The sequence below is a fragment of the Balaenoptera ricei genome, chromosome 20, assembly GCF_028023285.1.
Source record: "Balaenoptera ricei isolate mBalRic1 chromosome 20, mBalRic1.hap2, whole genome shotgun sequence".
Classification (NCBI taxonomy): domain Eukaryota; kingdom Metazoa; phylum Chordata; class Mammalia; order Artiodactyla; family Balaenopteridae; genus Balaenoptera; species Balaenoptera ricei.
The window spans coordinates 41,637,360-41,654,367 of record NC_082658.1 but is presented as its reverse complement, the minus strand read 5'-3'; positions in this window follow the sequence as shown (position 1 = coordinate 41,654,367).

Genomic DNA, 17,008 nt, shown 5'->3' with positions numbered 1-17,008 from the left:
AGTCCTGGCGAAGCCTGCAGAGCCGGATCAATGGGAGGCAGTGGCGGGGGTGGGGGGGGGGTGGCAGCCCGTGGCCCACAATTAGGCTTGTAACCATAGGCCTCCTCCTGCCGCTGCCAGGCCTCTGGAGATGCTCGCTGCCTGACCTCTCTCACCTGGTGGGCAGGAGCAGAGGGCCTGCAAAATAGGGCCCAGCTTCCCTTGGGCCCCTCTGGGCTTGGGGCTGAGGATGAAACAAGTGGGTGTCCCCAGAATCCAGCTTAGGAGGGGCTGCATTCAGGTGGCTTGGTCAAGGAATCAGGCCCTTGACATTTCCCTCCCTCCATTCCTGAGCAGAAACGCCCAGGGCAGGGGCTACTGCGATGCTGAGAAAATGCACTTGTCTTACACATCATCGGAGGGATGGGGGCTCTTGGGGGTAGTAAAATGACAGAGATGGCTGTGCCCCTCCCCCATTAGATTAGCGGACCCCTGCTGGGGTGAGGGGCCGAGTTCTCAAGTGCTGGATGGTGCTTACATGAAGTCCTGTCTCCACTCCAGCAATTTCCAAAGGGTGTTCCCCAGACCAGTAACATCAGCGTCACTTGGGAACTTGTTGGAAATGCAAATTATTGGACACCACCCAGGGATGGGGCCTAGCAAACTGTTTTGATGAGCCCTCCAGGAGATTCTGGGGCTCACTCCAGTTTGAGAACCTCTGCTCTCATGTAAACAGGAGGAGGCCATTAATCAGTGCAGCTGCCAGTGGTGGTGCTGCTGGCTGCGGGGTGAGATGGGAGTGGGGAGCGGGGCTGCAGAGGGGCCTGTTTCTTAAATTAAACGAAATGATGGCCATTAAGGGGCATCCCCTGCACATAATTAATTCTCCTTTAGCTAAAAGGGGCAGGTGAGAACGGGACAGCTACTGATGATCGCGGCATGCCTCACCCTCATTCCTCTGCCACCCTCACCGTCTCCAGGGTCCTCCTCTGTGGACCCCACCACTCAAGTCTGATTCTCCTTCTGTGCAGTGGCCCCATTGGAGTCTGAGCTTTGTAAGCTACGTGGCACTCACTTCCCCAAGCTCCACTCCACTGTCACCTTCTCCAAGTCGGTCACCTCTCTTGCCAACTCTGTCCTCATCCCCCAAATCCTCTGCAGCCACACAGGGTCCCCACGTTCCTCTTTCACCAGAGCATTTCCACTTTTACTAGCTTGACACATTAAACTTGTGGGCAGAATTCTGTTTACTATTTAGACTGCGGGTGGTGCCACGATGTTAAAGAGATGTAAAAATCTTGGAGCTGGAAATCCACACCCCGGGCCTTTCCAGCCCCGATGGGCTAAGGCAAACCAAAGTCTTGGGACACATCAGGCCCTCCTTTACTAGCTGTGTGACCCCGGACCACTCCACTCACCTCTCTGAGTCTCATTCCCACAGCTCTCAGATGTGGGTGATGCCACCTATCTCATTAGGTCTTGGTAAGGATGAACAGAAACTCTACATGGGAAGCACCCAGGCAACGCCAGTTACACATTATGGCTGGGGACACACTTACCCCCCGACCCCTTCCCATGGGTTCCAGATGGGCCCAAATGGGGCTCTTTCTCATTGACCCAGAGATGTGTCTGGGTTGCAGCAGCTCACCCCCTTCATCCCGTTAATAAATCCTGGAGTTCAGGTACCAGGTCAAGTTCAGTGCAGTTCAACACACCTCTCGTGGGTACCTGTTGTGTGCCAGGTGCCCTGACAGTGGCTGAAGATGCAGAGAAGGAAAGAAAAAGGACCCCATACCCTAGAAGGTCAAGTGTGGTAGGAGAGACGCACTTATAACGCATCCTTAAGAAGAAGGGAAGAAGCAGAGTGGTGCCCCAAAATAGAATAGCTTTGGAGACAGACCTGAGTTCAAATCTTGACTTTGCCACTAAAGAACTAGCTAACATTGTGCAAATTACTGAATCTCTTTGTGCCCCCTTTTCCTCCTTTATAAGGTGGGGGGAAAATAAAAACTTCAAAGGATGAGGCTTGCAGATGTTGTGAGTAAGCACCTGGCATGTGTGGAGGCTCAGAAAATGGTGTCATCATTATTATCATTATGAAGGCAGTGGGCTTCCTCGTCCTCCAGGAGCCCACCCTTCCTCTGCAGGGTCAGGGCCTGAACCGTTCTGCTGGCCCTGGGCTTTGGGGTTAACCAGATGATCCTTTAATACACAAAGAAACCCCAAATAGCTTAACCTCAGCCAAGGCACAGAGGGCTCAGCCACCTGCCAAATACTGGCCCCGAATCCCGTGCTCCATTATTGCGTCTGAAAAATCCGTTAAAATTTCACACAATTTCCTGCACAGCAGTGCACTTCATAATGCTGGGAGGCAAGCCGGCCCAGTAATTGGGACTGGAGTGGGGCAGAGTCCAAAGCAATTAATCCAGCCTCCTTCCTTGTTTGCGCCAGGATAAGCCTGACAGGGTGGAGAGTAATTGGAAAGGAGCGGCCTCCATCCCCAACTCCAAATTAATATTTTCCTGTCCTGATTTAATTCCACCCGGGAACAGTGACACAGAGACATGCCATGTCAAGCACTAAGTAATCCGCCACGAGCCACCTGAGGAGGAGCGAAGGACTTTTCCTTTCTTTGTGGTTGGCAGGGGGTAGAGGGGGATGGCGGCTAACAAGACAGAACCTCACAAGTTGGGGGGCCTTCCAAGGACATCTGTAGTCTAACTGCCCCCACCCCCCTGTGTGGGGACATGCCACAAAGGAGGGGGGAAGTCAAGGACTTGAAAGGCAGATGCACCTGAGTTCAAATCCTGGCTTTGCCACTTAGATGTGTGACCCTGGGCAAATCATTTAAATGCCACTGAGCCTCAGTTTCCTCACCTGTAAAGTGGGGATAATAGTACCTACCATGAATGATTGTCACAGGATTCACTACAATAAATATAAGGCACTTAGTGCCTACTCAGTGACTGTAAATGGTTGCTATTTTTCCTGTTATTCTAGATTTTATGACCAGGAGCCCAACACAATGGTAGGCACTGAGAATACAAAGAGAAATAAAACATGGGCCCAGTCTTGAAGAAGCTTGAGTTCTAGTCCCATATATCTAGGGCTTGTACACAGTAGGTGTTTAATACGTGCTAGCTCCTCACCTTCTGCTGACGGCATCCCTGGGCAGGTGATCATTCAACCTCTGCCTGATCACTTTTCATCATTGCGTTGCTGATGCATTTGCCTGCACGTCAGTCTCCTCTTGGGCTTCTAGCTGCCTTCCTGCAGCTCATCCCGCCGGTTCTGGCTCCGCTCTAGGGCCAGCTGGAGAGACGGGTCCAAGTGCAGGAGTGGGGGCCCAGGAACGTGCAGATTTCTGCCAAAGAGCTCCCCGTTCTGTCTGAGCCCTTTCGGGCTCGGCAGCCTTCTCGTGGGGAGGAGGGCTCCCAGCCTGATCTTCTCTCCTCCCTGGGGCGCTCACCGCAGGGGCGCAGGCTTGTTAAGTAACCTGAAGAACTGGGGAGGGATTAACCTCAACCACCCACGAGGGTATCCTTCCGCGTCCCGCATCCTGCAATTCCCGGAGATCTCTTTCACCTCCCAGGTGAACCATTTCCACTGGCTCCTTGTCTCGGAGCCTGCTTCTGGGTGACATCAGATTGAGACAACCAGGTATTCTGTAAACCCTGAGGCCCTGGCAGCCCTGCTGTGGGAGCCTTTCTAACAGAAGGCAGCACCACGAGACAGAGGGGAGAGAACATGCCTCCTCACCGCTGGGCAGCTCGAGCGCCCTGAGGATTTCGAGGCATTGGCAGAGGTGCCTGGAGAAGGGCAGACGTTACCCAGGAAGGGGGGGGGGCAGTGCAGACTTATTCATGAGTGAGCTGAGACCCCTACCCACCTAGGACACTCAGAAACCCTTGAAGGCCACCAGGCAACAGGAAATATTACGGGCTCACAAAGGGGCAAGAACCAGGGAGATCTGGTTATTTGTGTGCCCCTCCCCCAGCAGGGGGAAGGAAAAATTTCAGGGAAGGGAAGGAAGATGCCTCAGCGAGTTCCAAACTCCCCCAAAGAAGCCAAAGCAGGGAGTTGCCAGAAAAACCGTGTGTTTGACAAAACTGCAGGGAAACACTACGCAAATGTCACACTGATGAGGAGAGGAGGGGGGAGCGGGCCAGGAATAAACCAAACATTAAATTGCATCAGTAGGGGAATAATAGCTAAACTCCTTCTTACTTGTAGCACTCAATTCTGCAGTCGATATGATCCGGAATGAATGAACGGCCTGCTCAGAGCCACATCTAAATTCAGTGTGGGTAGCGCCCCAAATCCCAAGCGGGGAGCCAGCCAGCCAGGAGCCATCCTGCCCCACCCCACATCTGTCACCCACAGGGGCTAATGGGCACAGGGAGGGAGCCAAGCCCAGACCCCAGCACCAACAACAACGCAGCTGCAGTTGGGGGAGCCCCGCACAGGGGCTGGGTGCCACGGGGCAAGTCAGGGCCCTCTCTGAGCCTCAGGGAATCAACATGGGCGCAGCTTGAGGGGCTGGTGAGATGCAGGGGCCCAGAGGCCTGGTGGTTGGCCACAGTGCAAAGAAGGGGAGGAAGCAGGTCAAATGGGGCCAGGTGGTGTGTGTCCTATCAGGCTTTTATTTTGCTGTGTGGATGCAAAATGAGAGTTAGAATTTGGGCATTTGGTTTTTTTTGTGTTTTTTGTTTTTGTTTTTTTTAAGAAACTGAGATTGGAGAGGAGGGAAGGAGCGATGTCTGGAAGGAGAGAAGAGAGAAACCCAGTGGGTGGTGTGATGTGTGATGGAGTTTGGAGTATGGTGTGTGATGTTATCTGTCTTCCCATGAAAACTTCAGGAGAATCCACTCTGCTCGCCTACACTTTGGGAATTGGATACACATGTGATGCCGGCTACAGAGTGAGCGCGGGGGCACAGCAGAGGCTGAGGGGCCCAGCTGCCTTCTGGTCCCACATGGGGAGGGTCACCGATCAGCTGCCCCTGTTATTCATCCCACAGCCATTCGTGGATGTAGACTGCACGCCAGGTACAGCTGGTACCTGGGAACAATCACGTATGTGCTGTGTCCTGCCCTCCGTCAAAGACCAGAGGGGAGGACACAGCAGACATATCAATTCAGATCCTGGGAGGATTTCTGCGTGCAAGGCCAGCATCTAGGGCCAGAGAGCAAACGAGTCTTACCTGAGCAGCTTCTGGGAGCCAGGTTGGGGCCAGCACTTACATCTTCTCACTCCAGCCTCAGAAACTCACTTTTCAGAGTAGGGGATTGGCTCCGAGTCACGCAGCTGAAAAGAGGTAAAGCTGCATGTGAACCCAGGTATGTAATTTTAGAGCCCAGCACTGCTCATGACGTACCAACCAGGCTTACGTAGAGAGGAGGATGCTGGTGGTGAAGACGGGACGCTCTTTCCCCTTCCCCGGGGCAGCCTCGGTGCTACACTGCTGTCTTCAAGCTCCCCTGACATGTGAAGGACCCCTCACCCCCCACCTTGGGCTTTATCCCAGCTGTCTCCAAAGTTCTAGACATGATTTAGGGCCAGAAGAACCTCACCTATTCTGCCCTCACCCTCCCCACTGCTCCTGCCCCTGACCTCAGGGACTTCAGTGGACATCTGTGGCTTTTCTCTATCCAGAACTGATCTCTTTTGAAACTGTACCTCAAATTTTCTCGGGAGCCTGCATCCCTCTCCCACTATGAGTCCATAAGGTTCTGCAGGGGCAGAGGCAGGGATGCCTATAGGCCTAAATCCTCCCTCTGCCCCCGGCTACAGTGACTGGTTCATGAGTGGGCATGTGACCTGAGCTGGGCCAATGAAATTCAGCCTCGAGAATTTTACTGTTACTATTGGAAAGAAGATGCTCCCTTTGTTGAGCCATTAGGATGTGGGCCCAGTGCTACTGGCAGCCATTCTGTCACCATAAGTAGAAAGCATTGCCTGAGAAAGACGTGTAGAAGACAAAAAGAACTGAGAGAAGACAGATATTTGATCATGTCTGAAGTTCCAGGTCACACAGTGCCTGAAGACTCCCTTGGCCTCTTTAATAGTCAATAACCTCCTTTTTTGCTTAAGCCAATTTGAGTTTAGGTTTCTATCAGCCTCTTTCCCCAAACTGAAAAGAATTGGGACAGATGTAGGCAACAACATCCCGTGGGAATTGTGCCTGCGTGTGAACCTCTGCCCACTCTCATCCTCTGGAAGGAGTCTTGGACGATGGAGTCAAATCCATCTTTGGCAGTGGAGGAAACTGAATCCCAGAGGTTTTTTTTTAAGTTACTTATTCAAAGCCAAAGAGCCAGTTAGGGACAGAATTGTGGTTCAAACTCAAACCTTAAGACGCTTACTCCTGTGTGCTTTCTGGAGCAATGTGTGATACATTTGTCTAGTTCTGAAAACATCTATATGCAGAGTGTGTGTGTGTGTGTGTATATATATATATATATAGAGAGAGAGAGAGAGAGAGAGAATGTGTGTGTGTGTGTGTGTGTGTGTGTGTGTGTGTGCGTTTCTGTGTCCTCAGAGAAGTACTGAGGTCCCCAAGGGCCAACCTTATGCCATGGACATGCCTGACATCTCCCAGACCCAAGTTAATGCAGTGGGTCCCCCCAGGTGATCCCTGGACATCGCGTATCAATGGGCTTCCTGAGGATGTCCTCTGTCATGCCCAGAGCTGGGCAGTCACGTGGTTCTGGGAATGACACACTATGTGTCCAGGGGAAGAGGTCAACCTTTCTGAGACTCAGGCTAATATAAAGTTGAACATAATAAGAATAATACTGGCAAAAGAGGTATCTTTCATGAGTTACCTCTTGTGAAAAAGTGAGACACTTGCTAAAAAAAAAAGTACTGAGTGTGTCTACCTTAAGAAAATCCAAGACCCAGAACTTAAATTTACCCTCTGAATTTAGAGGATAAAGGACAATTTTATAAAAGGATTCTAATTGTTACAGCAGTTCCACTAAGGATCCAGAGTGGGTGTTTACAGGTCTCCCTGGCAGGAAGGCAGAAATGAAGGAAACAAAGACATTAAAGACAAAGGGCCAAAGCCCTGCCCAATGAGGACCCCCGAGAGGAAGGCGAGTATCTCAGAGCAGGCAGAGGAAAGAGGCAGTGGACAACTGTCATGGAGACGCATGATTGTGTAAAAGGGACACACCTGTGTAAAGCAGCACCATTCCTAACTGCACAGGGCCAAGATCATGGACCCCAAATCCTGGGGCAGCCTGGACCAAAGATCAAGCCTAGGAGGGTATGGTTCAGGGCATCACAGTATCCGCTGCCTTCTCTCCCAACCCATCGCTACAGGGCCTCCCCCTGATGCCCATCCTCCTGTGGGAGAAGTAAGTGTACTTTCCACTCCATTAACACTAGACTTGATGATATGACTCTTTTTGGTGAATGGAATGGGAGCAGAAATGACATACGCTGCATCCTAGCAAACACTTTAGGAGTGTCAAATGTTTCCACCATCTTTCTTGCTCTTTTCCCTCTGCCACTGAAATAACATGTCTTTGATTAGGGCTGCTTTTTCAGTCTGATACCCAGAATGAAGATACACAGAGCTGAGCCACAAACAACCCACAGCAGACATGTACCATGAGCAAAAAATTACCTATTGCTGCTGTAAGCCACTGAGATTTGGGGACTGTTTGTTGCTGCATCCCAACCTAGCGAAAGCTGACTAATACAGAGGTTAGCATCACAGCTTTAAGGCCCCTTCTAACAACCAAATGGGATAAGTGGCTCAGACACATCACTTTGGATCAGGGGGCACAGTGGTTGCCATCGAACATGCCTGGGAGTCACAAGGGTAAAATGCAGGTTCCCTGATCCCTCTCCTGAACTCTTAGAGCCAGTTCATCTAAGGAAGGACCTGGGGAATTAGTATTTTTGACAAGCTCTCAAGATGACATACGGGCTGTCAACAGACTATACTTAGAGAAACCCTGATCTAATGAGTCCAATCATTTTGATACCCAGAGAGGCACAGTGACATACCCAAGATCACACAGCAAGGTGCTAACAGGAAACAGATCTTCAACTCTTTTCGCTGAAGCACACTGTCCTTTCCCAGAGAAATCAGGGGAAAGGCAGAAGGGAAAAGAGAAACTCACAGACTGAAAATGCAACTCCAGAGAGAAAGACCAGTGGAGGCCAGGAATTCAAGTTGAGCCAGGGTCCAGGTTCCAAGCTGAAGAGGAGGCTGCCCTGTGGGTGGGTGGCTAGGTGGCCCCCTGGGGCCTCCCCTCGAGGAGCAGGGGTGGGGAGAAAGGAGTCAGATTACAGAGCAGGGAGGCTGGAGGAAAGAGGTAGAAAAATAAATAAATAAAAACAGAAGGAAAAAAAAAAAAGGCTTCCAGCCCTGGTAAGCCCAAACATCCCCAGCATTGCTGCAGGAGCCGCCCCAGCCCGCTTCGATTTTGATGTACAGTTTGAAACAAATCAATAGCGGTATAATAATACTCAGCACGCTGTGTAATTTTTATATCATTAGTTTTCATTTTCCGCTCCCCATGCATCAAAAAACTTACAACGGGCTCGTAAAGTTTATTTAGTATTCCATGAATTCCTAATCAGTTTCATTTCATAATGATTCAGGAGCCGCCCGCTGCCTAGGCCCCCATGTCAAAAAATCGATAAAACCAACACAGTTTTCCTGATGGCGGCTGCAAAAGGATCTATTGTAGGGGAATTATGATTTATGCCCTGGCCTGACTGTGAACAGCGGCCTCCACCCGGCGGCTCAGGGCTGAGGTCTTCGCCAATAATGATTTATGCACCTTCTCCTGGCCCCACCCTGGCTCCCTCCCTGCCCCAGCTGGCCCCTGACACTGGGGCAGAGCGGGGCAGGGCCAGCTGGGAGGGAAGGAGAAAGGAAGAAGGCACGAGGGGGAGGTCGACCAGAAGTCTGAGCATCCATGCATGGGCCCAACATATGCCTCCAGGTCCACCCACCCCCAGGAAGCCCTGAGCAGAGACATGAGGTGTTTGGGGAGCCCCACCTGGCCCCAGGGATCTGTAGAGGGAACAGAACTGGGACAGGCATCCATGGGTAAGGCTGGGATAACCCTGGCTCTGCAACTGGAAGCCTCGCTCCCACGCAGCCTTCCCTTCTGGCCTCACAGGTAAGCCCTTGACCCCCACCTCGAACCCATGCAGTCACCTCCACTCTCGCTAGCCCGGCCCCAGAGGCTTAAAGGAAGCTGAGTGGGAAAGAGGTCCCAAGGGTCATGGCGGCCAAAAATCCTCAGCTGAACCTCTTAGGATGAAGATACAGACAGCTTCCAGGAATTCTGAGGCTGGAATGGAAGTTTCCAAGCCTCCCAAGAGGGAAAAAGGGGTGGGCTTGAGCCTCTCAGGCGCCTTCTTTTCTCCAGAAGGCAGCTTGGCTTGTTTTGTTTTGTTTTTTTTAATTAATTAATTTATTTGTTTTTGGCTACGTTGGGTCTTCGTTGCTGCGCTCGGACTTTTCTCTAGTTGTGGCGAGCGGGGGCTACTCTTTGTTGCGGTGCACGGGCTTCTCTTGTTGCAGAGCACAGGCTCTAGGCGTGCAGGCTTCAGTAGTTGTGGCACACGGGCTCAGTAGCTGTGGCACACGGGCTTAGTTGCTCTGTGGCATGTGGGATCTTCCCAGACCAGGGCTTGAACCCGTGTCTCCTGCATTGGCAGGTGGATTCTCAACCACTGCACCACCAGGGAGGCCCTTGGCTTGGTTTTTAGGACCCTCTGCCCTCCCCTCCCCAACACCTCCCATCCTCTTCCTCCACTGGTGGGGGATTAATAGGTCTAGGAGACATGTTAATAAGGAGGGCATTCAGTCCAGCAACTGGTTTAATTAAGAGCAACTAACCTAGCCCAGAAAGAGAGACCTCAGGGTGACTTCACAGGGGAGGGGATGCTGCAGCGAGACAGGGAGCCACCAGAATCAGGGCCGCCAGGATGTGCCCCGCCATTCACCACATATCAGCTGGATCTCCTGCCTCTGGGTAGTGCAAGGGGAAGGCTGGGGGACCTCATTTAGGTGGACTGAGGGGGCAGAGATTCGGGGGCTGGGTGCCTGCAGGGACGTTGTCCCCAGTCAAAGATGGCGCTCCAGCCTTAGACCCAAGTTAGAATAAGTGGCCTTCCTCCTCACGCCTTCACTTGCCTTTTCATTCACTCACTCACCAAACACCCGGGAGAAGGCACCTCACAGCCACTCCATCCACATATGGCTCAGAGAGAAGGGACTTGCCCAACCTCGCCTGGGTGAAGAGTGGCAAATCCAGGGTTCTAGCTGAGGTTTTCCAGGTCTGAGGACACGCCCTGCACCGCAGCACCCAGCCCCCTCCCCCTGCCTGTGTCCCTCTCTCCAGGCCCAGTGTGAGGGCAGGTTCTCCCTCCATTCCCAGTCCTGATCCCACGCACACAGCAGTATGGAAAAAGCCAGACTTTGGGACCAGACCTGGATTCGAATCCTGATTTCCGTCATCACCAGCTGAATGACCTTGGGCAATTTAATTAACCTTTCTGAGTCCAGCTTTCCTCACGTGTAAAATGAGAGTAATAATTTCTGCCCCACAGATGGTGATGGTCAAAAGGGCAGGGATATAAAACGCCCGCTCCCAGGAGACCCCTGATAAAGGCTTCCTGCCCTTCCCCTACACGCCTGTGCCTCAGCCTCACTCACTTCCCCACCAGAAAGTCACTTGTGTGGTGTTGGGGATGAAAAGGGGGCCTGGATCTGTGCCCCTTTTTCCCAGGATAATCGAAAAACGAAAACCCAGCCAGAACTCGGCATCAGTGGGCTCGGGGCTGCATCATTACTCTAAGCTGCGGTCCAGCTTCATCTACGCAAATCTGAGCAGAGCTCCTGCCAGGGCCTCCGTTCCCCATCTGTGAGACAGAAAGGTGATTCCTTCTAAGGCTGTAGCCTGGCAGCGCACGGCCTTGGGAATCGTGTCTTAGGAACCAGCAGCTTCTCCCAGGTCGGGAGCCAGAGGGTGGGAGAGCCTGGGTGGGGAGAGAGAGGCTGGATCTGGGTGGGAGAAGTGGGGGGACCCTGGCCTGGAGAAGCCCTGCCTGACCCCCCTCCATCACCAAAAGGGAAAGCTGGGTTTCTCCCTGTGCAGCTGAGTCCAAATTCTTCCCCATGGAAACGGAGACCCTGGGGCCTGGCCACTGCTCCAAGGATGCAAGCTTTGCCTCCCTTTTTCGATTGGGATCTACAGCTTCGGGTCAGGCTGCTGTTGGCTCTCCCTGGTCTTTCTCCTTCTCTCCCTGCTTCTGTCTCCCGGTCTCTGTTTCTCGGTGAGTTTCCAATCCTTCTGCCTCTTCTCCTCTACTCCTTCCCTCCATCACTGACTTCGGCCACTGGGGAAAAAAAACGCTTCATTCTGTAAGGCCGGAGGGGTTCTAACACCTCCCCCACCCCAACTGGCAGTGCTAAAAGCCCTGAGATTGCAAGGAATAACCTCTCTGCCCTGCTCCCCTTTCTGTTGCCAGGTCCCCTCCTCTTTGCCCCCCTCAGCTGGTCCATCACCCCTGGGCTCAGTGACAATCCTCCTGGGAAGGTAGCAAAGTGGGCCAGGAGGCTGATCAGCGGCCAACCCAGGCCCAGAGCTGGACATCCACCCACCCGCCCACACTGCGGCGTGAACACCAGCCTGGCTCTAGCTGCTGAGGGCACTAGAGGCACTAATCCCTCCGTCCCCTCTTCAGACCCCCACAAACACACATGGGCTCCTCAACCCAAGGGGCCAGCTCTGCTTGGAGCTTTGCTGCCTCCGCCCCCTCCCTCTCCCTCTTTCTCTGCCCCTGCACTCACCTCTCATTCTGCCAGAGACCAGAGTCTCAGCTGCTCCAACGCCTTGATGGCCGGGTCCCACTCAGGCTCTCTCAGCATCAGCTGTTCAATCTGTGAAATGGGCTCAGTGAGAGTTTTCCTATCAACACTAAGGGCCAGGGTTGGCTAATGTGCTGTGGGGACTGTGACGCCTTCTTGAACAATCCTCAGGTGTCAACGCACAGAGCTCTTCCCCAGGTGACCCTGTAAGTTACAAAGTTCCCCAACGAGCAGAGTCACTGGAGATCAGAGGCTTGTTTCGGGGACCCAGAGTCACAAAGAAAACAGGAAAACAGAGACTAGGACTAAAAGGAATCTGTGTCCCACAGTGGGGAGGAGTCACTGGGGCAAGAGGGAACAGGGCTCCACCGTCAGAGGAACCTGAGTTTGGGGGTAAATTTGGCCACCTGCCCGTGGAAGGGCATTGGACAGATATTTAGCCTCTGGGAGTGTCCACGGCTCATTTATAGAAACCACAAGAATCCTGAGCTCCCAGGAGTACCCTGTGGGTTCCACAGGAAGTGATAGGATGGAGGGAGTGGGAGATGGGCCTTTGGAGGCAGAAAAAGGTGGGTTCGAATCACGGCTGGGTGACTGTCTTCCTCTGTGACCCTCAGCAGTTTCCCTAAGAGCTCAAACTGCATCACCCCCATCTGCACAGTGGGAGTGATTGTCTCCCACGCCCACAGGTTACAGATGGCTGTGTGGTGTTTAGAACACGGAGCTGGCACCCAGCAAGTGCTCCTAGTAACTTTGGCATAGGCAGAGTGCCTGGCACAGAGAGGGTTTCAGTAAATATTTTTTCAATTTGTCATGGGGGAGTGAGGACAAAAATTATTGTAAGGGGCCCACGTGAATCAGACGAGGGATGGGCTCTGTCTGCTCACACCCAGAACATCTACAACACACTTCTAGCCACTGATGTCCCTCCATCCCCAGAGAAGGTCAGGAACTTGGTTCCCAGCTGGCAATTAAAGAAACTGAGGCCCAGAGAGATTTGGTGGACTTTTTTCAAGATCTTACAGAAAGGGAGAAGTAGGATTCAGACCACTCAGCACTACCCAGCCAGGACTGCAGACTCAGGGAGTGTGCTGCTTCCCCCCCCAACAACCCCCCGGCCTTCTCAGTCAATGGATAACAGTCATTACCACGTACCACATGATTTCTATGTGCCCAGCAGCTGGTTACACACTGTGCAGAGTTTATCTCATTTAATGCTCACAGGTGACACAGGTTGTCTTCTCCCCATTTTACAGATAAGGAAACTGAGGCACAGGGAGTTAGGTGGTTTGTCCAAGGTCACTCTGCTCACAAGCGCTGAGGGCTGGAATATAAGCTCTTATATCTGGAGGCTGTGAACTTGACCAACTAGTTGCACCAGCAGACTCAGCTGTGGCCCGTCCACCCAAACACAGGCTGGTGCATCCTTGCAGAGGTCAACCTGACAATCCCTCCGCCCCTTCCTCTTTGCCCCCCTTCCCAAGCTCAGGCTGACTGCATGTGAGGGGAGCCTGGGCACCCCAGGGAGGAGGTCCCCACAGGCTCCCTGCATCTGCCACCCTGGGCACTCAGGATCTGCACTCTTCCCACAAGTCTAACCTAAATCCTTCAAGCTTCGGGGCGGTCCTGAGCACCTCTCACTGACCTTTCCAACATCATTTCCACCCAGCCACCCCTAACCTGGCGATAGCCTCTGTAGGGAACAAGGAATGAAGTCAACGGCCCCCATTGGGAGCAGGTGGGGCCCACAGCCTGGACATCTCCCAGCCCTCAGGTGCCCACAGAGAAGGCCAGGTTTTGTAGCCGCTGGACCTGGGTGCCAGCCTGGTTCTGCACTCCTTAGCCATACGACACTGAGCAAGGATGTTCCTTGAACTTCCTGAGCCTCAGCTCCTCGTCTGTAAAGCGGGATCAGTTGTCCTTAATGTCGCCAGGTTAAGATGCCACAACGGGCTGGCAGCCTGAGCATCGAGCCCCTGGGGCACCTGGTGGGCTCACAACAAACGCTGCTTTCCTCTCCCCCCTCCCCCACTTCTCCCTCCTCCTCATGGAAGTGAGAAGCCACTTTCCATGGAAAACATCCGGTTGTTTTCTCATTACACCTGAAAAAGTTTGGCTGGAGCTTGTGACAGGCGAGTTTGCCCTTTATTGGATGCCGGGGACACCCCACGCAGCGTCTTTGTCCATTTTCTCCATACCCGCACGAGGCAGGCATTGTTACCTACCGATGATGGCCAAGGCCCAGAGAGGGGCGGTGGCTTCCCTAAGGTCAAACAGTAAGGGAGAGCCAGGGTTGGGAATCAGTTCTGTCTGCAGGTATTTAGAGGCCCAGGGGAGCTTCCCCCACCCAGAGTCCCCCCTCTCCCAACCTCTCAGCCAGGGGCTCTGGTGGGGAGACGCAGTATGTCACATGCACAGGTGGGAGATGGTTTGCTCTTCCACTTCATAGATGAGGAAACAGAGGTCAAGCAAGGATAAGAGGCTCAGCCAAGGACTCACAGACGAGAGGGGTGTAGACTCAGCTGGAAACACCAGCCTACCTTGGTTCTCATCCTGCCCATCTGAACCGCTTGGCATTTAGAGAGCAAGATTATTTATTGGCCTCAAACCCCAAACCCTAACCCAGCCATGACTAATATTGTCCCCCTCCCCACCCCCAGGGATGTCCCCCAGGGCAGACCCTCCTTCAGGTCAGGTCCTGCAGAGGGGGCCACACACTTGATTGTTTTCATGTCTACATCGCTACATGTCAGATCTCATTACACCAAGAGCCATTACAGCAAAAGACCCGGTGCTACCAAACTATTGCCAAAACCAGGCCAGGAGGTATGCAGCCAGCTCAAATAGTACCTCCTCGAAGGATTGGGCAGAATGGTGATCTGCGTGTCCCCATTTCACAAATGAGGAAACCGAGGCTCAGAGAGGGCTCACAGAAAGGAAGTGGTGGATGACCCATGTGGGTCTGGCCACAAAACCTCCAAGGCTCTTTCCATGCTCCAGACCTTCCTGAGCCAGGCCCTGACACAGGTACCTGGGCCAAATGTACTGACCCACTCCGAGAGGGATGCACACGAGGGGATGCTTGTACTTACACATCCTGGCAAATGCATGTGTCATGGTGCCCCCACCCGCACCGTATACCTGCACATGGCATGTGCACATACCCAGGTCACAGCCACACATACTCTCACAAGCACACAAAGGCCTTAGGGCAGTGGTCTTCGACCCTGGATGCACACTGGTGTCACCTGGGGAGCTTTGAAACATGGCTGTGTCCAGCCCCACCCCCAGGGATGCTGATGGAATGAATGTGTATTAGTTATCTATTGCTGCATAACAAATTACCCCCCAACATGTAGCACCTTAAAACAACATTTCTTTTCTCACAACGTTTCTGAGGGTCAGGAATCTAGGAGCAACTTAGCCAGGTGGTCCTGACTCAGGATCTCTTATGAGGCTGTAGTTCAGGTGGCTCTCAGGGCTGTGTCATCAGAAGGCTTGACTGGGGCTGGAGGCTCCACTGCTGAGACGACTCCTTCCCATGGCTATTGGCAGGAGGCCTCAGTTTCCCGTCACATGGGCCTCTCTGTAGGGCTGCTTAAGTGTCCTTGTGACATGGCAGCTGGCCATGTGATCCACAGGAGTGCAAAAAAGAAGCCGCAGTGCCTTTTATGCCTTAACATCATAAATCACACGTTGTCACTGTGCTTTTTTGGTTGTAAGTTAGAAGGAACCCTTCTAGGGGAAGGGAATTTGACTCCATCTTTGGAAGGAGAACCATCAGAGAATTTGTAGATATATTTTAAAACCACCACAGTGTGTGAGGTGGGGGCCAGGGCCTTGGGATTTTAAACACTCCCCAGGTGACTCTAACATGCAGTCAGGGCTGAGACCCACTGAGATGAAAAGTCACCAACTGGAGGGGGTTGAGGAGGGAGGCTCAGCAGGACATGACTTCAGGGTTGAGCCAGCCCCCAAGTCCTCCTTCCCCATGGAAGCCCACATCTGCAGTCTCAGCCCACGCCCTGGGTCCCCAGCTTCTGTCCCTCCCCAGCCCCTCCCTCACCCTTGCCAGCCCACCTCCCCTGGATGCCTTCTCAGAGATCCCCACCCACAGGCTCTGAGCCTGGCCCCCAGCCCAGCATCAGCCCTGCACGAGGTGCCTCTAGGTCTGGTTTCAGGGCTGTGCAAGCGTGTGGGTTCATGTGAGCATGTGTGTGCACACATGTGTGTGTGCCCACACAGACTTGTCTGCTCACCGACCAGGGCTCCCGACAGGAGGGACCCGTCCTCTCTACCCCTCCGCTGTCCGTCTGCCTTGCTTTCTTGCCCTTTTTCTCCCCTCTTGCTCTTCCCTCTCCTTTCTTTTCTTGTTCTTGACTCTCCGCCGCTGCCCTGTCTCTCTCTGGCCTCTCTCTCCCCTTCCTGATCCTGCAGTCTCTACGCCCTCCCCCTCCTGCCCATCAGGAGGCCCAATGGCTCCTCTGGGACAATTCTGATGGAGCCGCCCTGAGTGAATGCAACGTGGCCTGGACTTCCCTGCCCACCTCCAGGAATCCTCCAGGCCTGGCCACTCTGGGTCTCGGGCGGGGCCACTTTCCTTCCTGCGTCTTTAACTCCGGAGTGGAAGGGGCATGGCTGGGTGGTGGTGGGCAGGAGTCAGGAAAGAGCCAGTTCTGGGGCTGCATCCATCTCCAAACTCCTCTGCTTCTCTCGCCCAGTCTGCTGCCCGTCCGCTGTGGGCCTGACCTATGGGCCTCCAGAACCTTCCTTCCTCCCCACACTCTCTGTGTTTCCCTCCATCTCTCCATCTCCATCTCTCTCTCTCTCTCTCCCTTTCTGTTGCTCTGGCTTCTTCTTGGAGAGAAGCAGGTACTGGACACAGCTCCGGAGGTTGTGGAAACTGAGCAGAGTAGTTCTGCCCTAGTAATGAGCACGAGAGAGAACTCTCCTCGGGAATTAATGAGACCACCAAGAACAAAAGAGGCGACGACCAGCAGAGGCCAGAGAGGCGGGGCCCAGCGAAGCCGTCCCCGCAGAACCGCACGCCCTCAATAATAGAGTGAGGAAAAATGGAGTAGAGATCCCTGTGGTAAAAACTATTAGAGGAGGCGAATTATAAAACTATTAACCAGAATGTAACTCCCAATTAAAAGATGATTTAACACTGGAACCTGATGGATG